This window comes from Polyodon spathula, chromosome 12 (assembly GCF_017654505.1).
Source record: "Polyodon spathula isolate WHYD16114869_AA chromosome 12, ASM1765450v1, whole genome shotgun sequence".
Lineage (NCBI taxonomy): Eukaryota > Metazoa > Chordata > Actinopteri > Acipenseriformes > Polyodontidae > Polyodon > Polyodon spathula.
The window spans coordinates 38,635,784-38,646,854 of NC_054545.1; positions in this window are offsets into that span (position 1 = coordinate 38,635,784).

An 11,071-nucleotide genomic window follows, 5' to 3' on the forward strand; every position below is an offset into this window, starting at 1 on the left:
AGTCTTCGTGCAGAGAGAGATGGGTGTGTGTGTTCATACTCAGAGTCTTCGTGCAGAGAGAGATGGGTGTGTGTGTTCATACTCAGAGTCTTCGTGCAGAGAGAGATGGGTGTGTGTGTTCATACTCAGAGTCTTCGTGCAGAGAGAGATGGGTGTGTGTGTTCATACTCAGAGTCTTCGTGCAGAGAGAGATGGGTGTGTGTGTTCATACTCAGAGTCTTCACGCAGAGAGAGATGGGTGTGTGTGTTCATACTCAGAGTCTTCGTGCAGAGAGAGATGGGTGTGTGTGTTCATACTCAGAGTCTTCGTGCAGAGAGAGATGGGTGTGTGTGTTCATACTCAGAGTCTTCACGCAGAGAGAGATGGGTGTGTGTGTTCATACTCAGAGTCTTCGTGCAGAGAGAGATGGGTGTGTGTGTTCATACTCAGAGTCTTCGTGCAGAGAGAGATGGGTGTGTGTGTTCATACTCAGAGTCTTCGTGCAGAGAGAGATGGGTGTGTGTGTTCATACTCAGAGTCTTCGTGCAGAGAGAGATGGGTGTGTGTGTTCATACTCAGAGTCTTCGTGCAGAGAGAGATGGGTGTGTGTGTTCATACTCAGAGTCTTCGTGCAGAGAGAGATGGGTGTGTGTGTTCATACTCAGAGTCTTCGTGCAGAGAGAGATGGGTGTGTGTGTTCATACTCAGAGTCTTCGTGCAGAGAGAGATGGGTGTGTGTGTTCATACTCAGAGTCTTCGTGCAGAGAGAGATGGGTGTGTGTGTTCATACTCAGAGTCTTCGTGCAGAGAGAGATGGGTGTGTGTGTTCATACTCAGAGTCTTCACGCAGAGAGAGATGGGTGTGCATACTCAGAGTCTTCGTGCAGAGAGAGATGGGTGTGTGTGTTCATACTCAGAGTCTTCGTGCAGAGAGAGATGGGTGTGTGTGTTCATACTCAGAGTCTTCGTGCAGAGAGAGATGGGTGTGTGTGTTCATACTCAGAGTCTTCGTGCAGAGAGAGATGGGTGTGTGTGTTCATACTCAGAGTCTTCGTGCAGAGAGAGATGGGTGTGTGTGTTCATACTCAGAGTCTTCGTGCAGAGAGAGATGGGTGTGTGTGTTCATACTCAGAGTCTTCACGCAGAGAGAGATGGGTGTGTGTGTTCATACTCAGAGTCTTCGTGCAGAGAGAGATGGGTGTGTGTGTTCATACTCAGAGTCTTCGTGCAGAGAGAGATGGGTGTGTGTGTTCATACTCAGAGTCTTCGTGCAGAGAGAATGGGTGTGTGTGTTCATACTCAGAGTCTTCGTGCAGAGAGAGATGGGTGTGTGTGTTCATACTCAGAGTCTTCGTGCAGAGAGAGATGGGTGTGTGTGTTCATACTCAGAGTCTTCGTGCAGAGAGAGATGGGTGTGTGTGTTCATACTCAGAGTCTTCGTGCAGAGAGAGATGGGTGTGTGTGTTCATACTCAGAGTCTTCGTGCAGAGAGAGATGGGTGTGTGTGTTCATACTCAGAGTCTTCGTGCAGAGAGAGATGGGTGTGTGTGTTCATACTCAGAGTCTTCGTGCAGAGAGAGATGGGTGTGTGTGTTCATACTCAGAGTCTTCGTGCAGAGAGAGATGGGTGTGTGTGTTCATACTCAGAGTCTTCGTGCAGAGAGAGATGGGTGTGTGTGTTCATACTCAGAGTCTTCGTGCAGAGAGAGATGGGTGTGTGTGTTCATACTCAGAGTCTTCGTGCAGAGAGAGATGGGTGTGTGTGTTCATACTCAGAGTCTTCACGCAGAGAGAGATGGGTGTGTGTGTTCATACTCAGAGTCTTCGTGCAGAGAGAGATGGGTGTGTGTGTTCATACTCAGAGTCTTCGTGCAGAGAGAGATGGGTGTGTGTGTTCATACTCAGAGTCTTCGTGCAGAGAGAGATGGGTGTGTGTGTTCATACTCAGAGTCTTCGTGCAGAGAGAGATGGGTGTGTGTGTTCATACTCAGAGTCTTCACGCAGAGAGAGATGGGTGTGTGTGTTCATACTCAGAGTCTTCGTGCAGAGAGAGATGGGTGTGTGTGTTCATACTCAGAGTCTTCGTGCAGAGAGAGATGGGTGTGTGTGTTCATACTCAGAGTCTTCACGCAGAGAGAGATGGGTGTGTGTGTTCATACTCAGAGTCTTCGTGCAGAGAGAGATGGGTGTGTGTGTTCATACTCAGAGTCTTCGTGCAGAGAGAGATGGGTGTGTGTGTTCATACTCAGAGTCTTCGTGCAGAGAGAGATGGGTGTGTGTGTTCATACTCAGAGTCTTCGTGCAGAGAGAGATGGGTGTGTGTGTTCATACTCAGAGTCTTTGTGCAGAGAGAGATGGGTGTGTGTGTTCATACATACCAGCGACTCATCTCTTCAGTATAGGAGGAGCAAGAGGACTGAAGTGAAGCTGAGATACTCTTATACCATCAGAGACAGGGTTCACATTAAAACAAAATCAAGTTACATGTCTACAATTTGTATTAGTTGGTAATCTAGCGAGCGCAAGAAGACTCTTCACAGAAACTTCTGAACCCTGACTGGCTGAGAGTGGCTACATGATTTATAAAACAATACATAGGAAAGGTGGTGAGTCTCAACAGCCATTTTACCTGCCACTTTACCATGCACACAGCTCTGGTACACAGATAGAGCCTCAGTGATGCAGATTCATTGGGATAGAACTTCAGTGATGCAGTTTCACTAGGATAGAGCCTCAGTGATGCAGCTTCACTGGGATAGAGCTTCGGTGAATCAGCTTCACTGGGATAGAGCCTCAGTGATGCAGCTTCATTAGGATAGAACTTCAGTGATGCAGCTTCACTGGGATAGAGCCTCAGTGATGCAGCTTCACTGAGATAGAGCTTCAGTGATGCAGCTTCACTGGGATAGAGCCTCAGTGATGCAGCTTCACTGAGATAGAGCTTCAGTGATGCAGCTTCACTGGGATAGAGCCTCAGTGATGCAGCTTCACTGGGATAGAGCCTCAGTGATGCACCTGCACTGAGATAGAGCCTCAGTGATGCAGCTTCACTGAGATAGAGCCTCAGTGATGCAGCTTCATTGGGATAGAACTTCAGTGATGCAGCTTCACTGGGATAGAGCCTCAGTGATGCAGCTTCACTGGGATAGAGCTTCAGTGATGCAGCTTCACTGGGATAGAGCCTCAGTGATGCAGCTTCACTGGGATAGAGCTTCAGTGATGCAGCTTCACTGGGATAGAGCCTCAGTGACGCAGCTTCACTGGGATAGAGCTTCAGTGATGCAGCTTCACTGGGATAGAGCTTCAGTGATGCAGCTTCACTGGGATAGAGCTTCAGTGATGCAGCTTCACTGGGATAGAGTTTCAGTGATGCAGCTTCACTGGGATAGAGCTTCAGTGATGCAGCTTCACTGGGATAGAACTTCAGTGATGCAGCTTCACTAGGATAGAGCCTCAGTGATGCAGCTTCACTGGGATAGAGCCTCAGTGATGCAGCTTCACTGGGATAGAGCCTCAGTGATGGAGCTTCACTGGGATAGAACTTCAGTGATACAGTCAGCCTCTATCAGGGATGTGAGGACTCTGACGGGATGTGAGGACTCTGACGAGGTGCTCTCTCCTGCCTCTCAGTCTTTCGCAGATGAGACCCAGGCTTTCAATACAAGCATCCCCTTCCTTTGTTAGATGCTAAATAAATATAGTCATCAATGATCTGGCTCTGTGCCAGCGTATTACCATGATAAAAGTCTGAGAGCAGAGCTTCGCTGCTCAGCGCATTCCCACAGAGAGAAGGGAGTTTCTTAAGGAACAGTCCCTGGTTCTTTTAAGAGGGCTTTGACCTCCATTTTATCTGACATTATATCACTACAGACCTGCCTGTAACATGAGTAACATGAGATCACCACAAGATTTAAATCCCCTTTTCAAGATTACTCCAATACAGCCCAATGTATGTATGTATTTACAGTGGCTCTCAAAAGTATTCACCCTCCCTTGGACTTTTCCACATTTTATTGTGTTACAACATGGAATCAAAATGTATTTAATTAGCAGTTTTTGCCACTGATCAACACAAAAAAGTCCATAATGTCAAAGTGAAAAATAAGATTACAAATTGTTCTAAATTAATTATAAATATAAAACAGAAAATAATTGATTGTATAAGTATTCACCCCCTTTGCTATGACACACCTAAATAAGCTCTGGTGCAACCAATTGTCTTTAGAAGTCACATAATCAGTTGAATGGAGTCCACCTGTGTGCAATTAAGGTGTTTCACATGATTTCAGTTTAAATACACCTGTCTCTGGGAGGTCCCACAGTTGGTTAGCACATTTCCTAACAAAAACTACACCATGAAGACGAAGGAACATTCAAAGCAAATCCAGAATAAGGTTCTTCAAAAGCACCAATCAGGGGTAGGATATAAGAACATTTCCAAGGCATTGAACATCCCCCGGAGCACAGTAAAGTCCATTATTAAGAAATGGAGAGAATATGGCACAACTATGAATCTGTCTAGAACAGGCCGTCCTCAAAAACTGAGTATCTGGGCGAGAAGGGAGACACTGTGCATACAGCAACAATAGCCTGGGTTCTTCACAAAACTGGCCTTTATTGGAGAGTGGCAAAAAGAAAGCCATTGTTGAAAAACACTTTCATCAGCTCTCAGCTAGAGTTTGCTAGAAGGCATGTGGGAGACTCTGAGACCAAGTGGAAGAAGATTTTATAGTTTGATGAGCCAAGATAGAGCTTTTTAGGCGGAAGCCTAACACCGCACATCATCCTGAGAACACCATCCCTACTGTGAAGCATGGTGGTGGCAGCATCATGCTATGGGGATACTTCTCTGCGTCAGGGCCTGGAAAGTAAAATGGATGCAGCAAAGTACAGAGAAATCCTGGCGAAAAACCTATTATATTGACTCAAGGCAATGAATACTTATGCAATCAATTATTTTCTGTTTTGTATTTGTAATTAATTTAGAACAATTTATAGATTTTATTTTTCACTTTGACATTATGGACTTTTTTGTGTTGATCAGTGGCATAAACTCCTAATTAAATCAATTTTAATTCCATGTTGTAACACAATAAAATGTGGAAAAGTCCAAGGAAGGTGAATACTTTTGAGAGCCACTATAGTTATTTATTTATTTGACAGTTTGTAGTGGTTCCCAGATTCTCTGCTGTGGCAATATACCATTGCAGTGTTCCATGATAAAGGCATATCAACGTTTAGCTAAGGTATTAAAAAACAACAGCAAGGCATCTCATTTTGTAACTGTGGGATTAATCATTCAAACACTAATCTACCCCAGTCTGTAAAGGACCAGCACAACCTCAGTATTTGGATATTTGGGGCGATTTTGCCGTTTCCCCAGATGTGGTCACTCTGGTAGTTTCTCAAAGTGTAAAAACATTTGGAAGGGAAGAGGCTTTTGGACAGGGCTGCGCTTTGTTCAGGGAGAATGGGACTGTGAAATCCCATCTCTCCACTCCTGAATATGCCACTTTTTGTATTTTCTTTTTATTAAGGCGCCAAGATGTCTACCGGAACGGCGGTGAAAGGTTGCGGCTGCAGACTGATTCAGAGCCTGACAATGAATGCAGGACTGAGCGGAGAGATGGGAGGTAGAGGCATGGATTGGAATCACTAATCTGCACTGGGCTAGTCCACAGCCAAACCTTTCCTTTCGGTTCAAACCCTGCCCATGGATCCCTTTAAAGACCCCTCTTGATTTATTACAGAAAATCCCCTCGGAAGCTGAATACAAACCAATTACAGCACATCATTCGAAACTCTTTAGCACTGCTGCCCTGCATTTTAATTAACACAGAAATGCTACTTAATGGTCCTTACTTTAAAACACATTATTCTCAGCTCTCCAGCGCCTTAATAATGAGCACAAATCTAAACACTCCATTCTCAGCCCTGCAGATCTAACTCACTAAGACTATATTCAGACTCTGCTTCATGGAAGGTGCCTGCATGGTTTGCTCTGTGTTGGTAACTCTGTACTGTATCAGGGCTGATCTGCGAGCTGGCTGGCCCTGGCTGGGGTGTCTGTCAGCCTTATTCCTAAATTCCTAGATTCTGAATAACTGATAGTCTCTAAGAGGCGCTCTCCAGGACTGCTAAGTCTTGGAGATACAGAAAGACAGAGAGACAGGAGATTGATACTGTAGTTATGGAGAGTAGACCAACACAGACAGAATGAAAAATAGATGTAACATGTTTACAGACTGGCAAGTAAAGAAACAGACAGACGGAGAGCCCTGGCACAGGGACAGAGATAGATCCTGGAGGCTCTGTTGAAAATGCTGCTGCCTGAATTTTCTCTGTGTGCAAGGGGGGTGGGAGGGGACGGAGTGTTTAATCAGACATGAAATGAGTCACTGGATCCTGGTCCAAACTGCAGCACAATGTGTCTTTACTGCTTGGCTGAGCGGTTTTGTTGATATCCAGCAAGCCTGCAGTCAGCACTAATAACCAGGCTTTTGCAGGACAGGCATCACAAAGCTGCTGAAAATGTGCCCAGTGCGGAGGAGAGCAGGCTGCAGTGTGTGCGTGTGCGTCAGCATGCAAAAGCGTGGCTGTGTGTGGGGGAGTGCAGGCTGCGGTGTCTGCACAGGGGCAGGGTGTACCACTCTACAAGGTGTCCAAGGAATGCTGCACAAGATCTAGTGTTCGTGTTTAATGTTCATAATGGGGGGAAAGTTTTCTCTGAAAAGAACAGAACTGTTAGTACCCAGTTAACCCCCAGCACAGTGCACAGGGCAGTTTGGGAGCTGCTTTCTGCAGCCCTGCTGATCTGCTTTACAGCCCTGCTGATCTGCTTTACAGCCCTGCTGATCTGCTTTACAGCCCTGCTGATCTGCTTTACAGCCCTGCTGATCTGCTTTACAGCCCTGCTGATCTGCTTTACCCAGCCCTGCTGATCTGCTTTACCCAGCCCTGCTGATCTGCTTTACAGCCCTGTTGATCTGCTTTACCCAGCCGTGCTGATCTGCTTTACCCAGCCCTGCTGATCTGCTTTACCCAGCCGTGCTGATCTGCTTTACCCAGCCCTACTGATCTACTTTACAGCCCTGTTGATCTGCTTTACCCAGCCCTGCTGATCTGCTTTACCCAGCCCTGCTGATCTGCTTTACCCAGCTGTGCTGATCTGCTTTACCCAGCCCTGCTGATCTGCTTTACCCAGCCCTGCTGATTTGCTTTACCCAGCCGTGCTGATCTGCTTTACAGCCCTGCTGATCTGCTTTAACCAGCCGTGCTGATCTACTTTACAGCCCTGCTGATCTGCTTTACAGCCCTGCTGATCTGCTTTACCCAGCCCTGCTGATCTGCTTTACCCAGCCCTGCTGATCTGCTTTACCCAGCCCTGCTGATCTGCTTTAAAGCCCTGCTGAGCTGCTTTACCCAGCCCTGCTGATCTGCTTTACCCAGCCATGCTGATCTGCTTTACCCAGCCCTGCTGATCTGCTTTACCCAGCCCTGCTGATCTGCTTTACAGCCCTGCTGATCTGCTTTACAGCCCTGCTGATCTGCTTTACCAGCCGTGCTGATCTGCTTCACTTACACTGCAGTACTGCAACATTGTAATTTTTTGTGCAAGTCAAATGTTTTGGTCAGATTATATTTCAATTACAAAGACTGTGAATTGTGTACTTAGATACCGAATTCATTCCAGGAACACAGTAGCAATGTTCAGGACTGGATGCTGAATTCAAAGCCGCCTGGTTTGGTGGCTTTTTATTTTTTTTATTTTAAATTCAACAAGTTCAACAAACTGAAAAACCAAAGGCTGCTGATTCTGTTGATTTGGCTTTTCCTTTCCTCCAAACTAAAGTTTGCCTTTCAAGTAAGACAGGAGTGCCCTGTGAAGGAACAGAACAGTATCTGACTTCGCATAAATGTGGGCCTGGTGAGTGAAGGTTATTGATATTCCAAGACGTCTGTGTTTGAGGAGTGCTGGAGAGTGGCAGCAGCAATCAGACCTGTACCCAGGTGTGCTGGAGCAACAGCAAACAAGAGAGACACAGAGACACTGCAGCACCCTACAATGCAAACAAGAGAGACACAGAGACACAGAGACACTGCAGCACCTCGCAATGCAAACAAGAGAGACACAGAGACACTGCAGCACCTCGCAATGCAAACAAGAGAGACACAGAGACACTGCAGCACCTCGCAATGCAAACAAGAGAGACACAGAGACACTGCAGCACCTCGCAATGCAAACAAGAGAGACACAGAGACACTGCAGCACCTCGCAATGCAAACAAGAGAGACACAGAGACACTGCAGCACCTCGCAATGCAAACAAGAGAGACACAGAGACACTGCAGCACCTTGCAATGCAAACAAGAAAGACACAAAGATACAGAGACACTGCAGCACCCCGCAATGCAAACAAGAGAGACACAGAGACACTGCAGCACCTTGCAATGCAAACAAGAGAGACACAGAGACACTGCAGCACCTCGCAATGCAAACAAGAGAGACACAGAGACACTGCAGCACCCCGCAATGCAAACAAGAGAGACACAGAGACACTGCAGCACCTCGCAATGCAAACAAGAGAGACACAGAGACACTGCAGCACCCTACAATGCAAACAAGCGAGACACAGAGACACAGAGACGCTGCAGCACCCCGCAATGCAAACAAGAGAGACACAGAGACACTGCAGCACCTCGCAATGCAAACAAGAGAGACACAGAGACACTGCAGCATCCCGCAATGCAAACAAGAGAGACACAGAGACACTGCAGCACCTTACAATGCAAACAAGAAAGACACAAAGACACAGAGACACTACATAACCCCGCAATGCAAACAAGAGACATAGAGACACAGACACACTGCAACACCTCGCAATGCAAACTGAGACCACAGCAACATAAACTCCTACCACTACAAAGTCCTGACTGGCTGCCCAGCATATATTTGCCTGTTGTCACAGCCTGAGGGACACACTGTGAACACTCTGCACAGGGGCACTGGGGTAGTTTGTTTATTTAGCAGTGTTCATTGTTCAGTTTTACACTCTTCTTTATTTAATTATTCCTTTTCATGTATTTATTTTTATTGCTGTTCATAGTGTTTATATTGTATAATGGACTTTGTAACAGCTTTGGCAATACTGCTAATGTTGGCATGCCAGCAAAGCACCGTTGAATTTGAATTTGAGAGAGAGAGAGAGAGAGAGAGAGAGAGAGAGAGAGAGAGAGAGAGAGAGAGAGAGAAAGAAAGAAAGAAAGAAAGAAAGAAAGAAAGAAAGAAAGAGATACCTCAGCTCTTTCACATCAGGAGTCAGTTGTTCTTCTCCGCTTTTCACTGGTTTTGTCCCTCGGATCAAAGTCTTTTTTTTTCCCAGAAAGCCGAAGAAGCCGTTTTTCTTCCAGCCCTGGGAACACAAAAGGCTCTTTCAGATTTGCTTTTATTTACTAGGGCAGCTGATTTAAAAGCCGGACTGTTCTGGCCAGTGTGGCACCCAGTGAGCCACAGAGACAAGCTACCTCAGGGGGCGCCTCTCTGGTTGGAGATAGAGCTGGATTTACGGGCAGTATTCACTCCTGTTCTGTGGAGGAGGGGCTGCTGCAGCTCCACGCTCCCCCTCAGCTCCATGTCTCCACTGGTGTGACCGCAGATACCTTGGTTGTATGAACAACCTCATTGCATTCAAGCTGCCTGCTTGAGGATTATATCCGATTATATCTTATATCACTTCTAAAAGCGGCGATTCCTTCTGCATGCTAACATATCAAACAAGATGTTCTGTAGATGTGCCAGATGAGCGGTTTGGAAGGAAGCAGGTAGGTTTTGTTTTTATTTGTTTGTTTTTTTAATGATCTGATCTGGTATATTAGGTTGAAGGAAGTTCTCACTTTGCATGTCTTACTGTCAGGTAGTTGTATTTGCACGTCCCAGGTCATTTTACTTGTAGACTGAAACTCTCTCCATCCCCACGGCAACACCGTCTCCTGTCGCTAAAGCAACAAGCTGATACTTTGCAAACTGGCTGGGGTTCAAATAGAAAACGGTCCCAAGCTTCAGGAGCGAAATGCAGTTTTGTAAGAATGAGAATTATTGATATGCTGTATCACCACCATGTGGCAAAAATAGGGTAGTGCCTCGGGGTTCACAGAACATTAAAAGAAGGGTGGCATTCTCTCCAGCGTTGATGTACAAATGTATTCTTTAAAACATGGACTTTGCCCTCCCTTGATTTAAAGGCATGCTACATAGATCTCAAACTTGCAGCATTGAAGGAAACACATTTCATTGGAAGCAATGATGCCTGATATTAGACTAACTCAAAAAAATATTTAATATATGACTATATTTGTATTTACATAACACGGTGCATAAATGAGGTATTTTATTGTGTATGATGATTGCTGAAAAGAAAATCATTGTAAATGTAATTCAATTTGTTTGTGTGTGTGTTGTGTGTGTGTGTGTGTGTGTGTGTGTGTGTGTATGTGTATTTTATATATATATATATATATATATATATATATATATATATATATATATATATATATATATATATATATATATATACATACACACACACACCTAACATTAAAATAATGTTTACATACTATAGGCACTGTTTGTTTTTCTCTTTTAAAAAAATATGAATTAATGAATGAGTAATATGGTCCATTGTTTCTTAATCAGATCATATTAAAACATGGAATGGATTATACTAATGCTAAGGAGCAGGAGTCTTTTTTCCAACCCTGAAACAAGTCCAGTAAAATAAATCACTATTCCTCAAATTAAAATCCCTGCTGTGTGTCCATCTGGATTCCATTCAGAACCAATTGACAGCTGACAAACACATACATACAGACAGTTACAGCTGACTGTCGGAAACACATACATACAGACATTTACAGCTGACTGACGCAAACAAATACATACAGACAGTTACAGCTGACTGACGCAAACAAATACATACAGACAGTTACAGCTGACTGACGCAAACAAATACATACAGACAGTTACAGCTGACTGACGCAAACAAATACATACAGACAGTTACCACATTCATCCATTCTGCTGAATACAGAATAC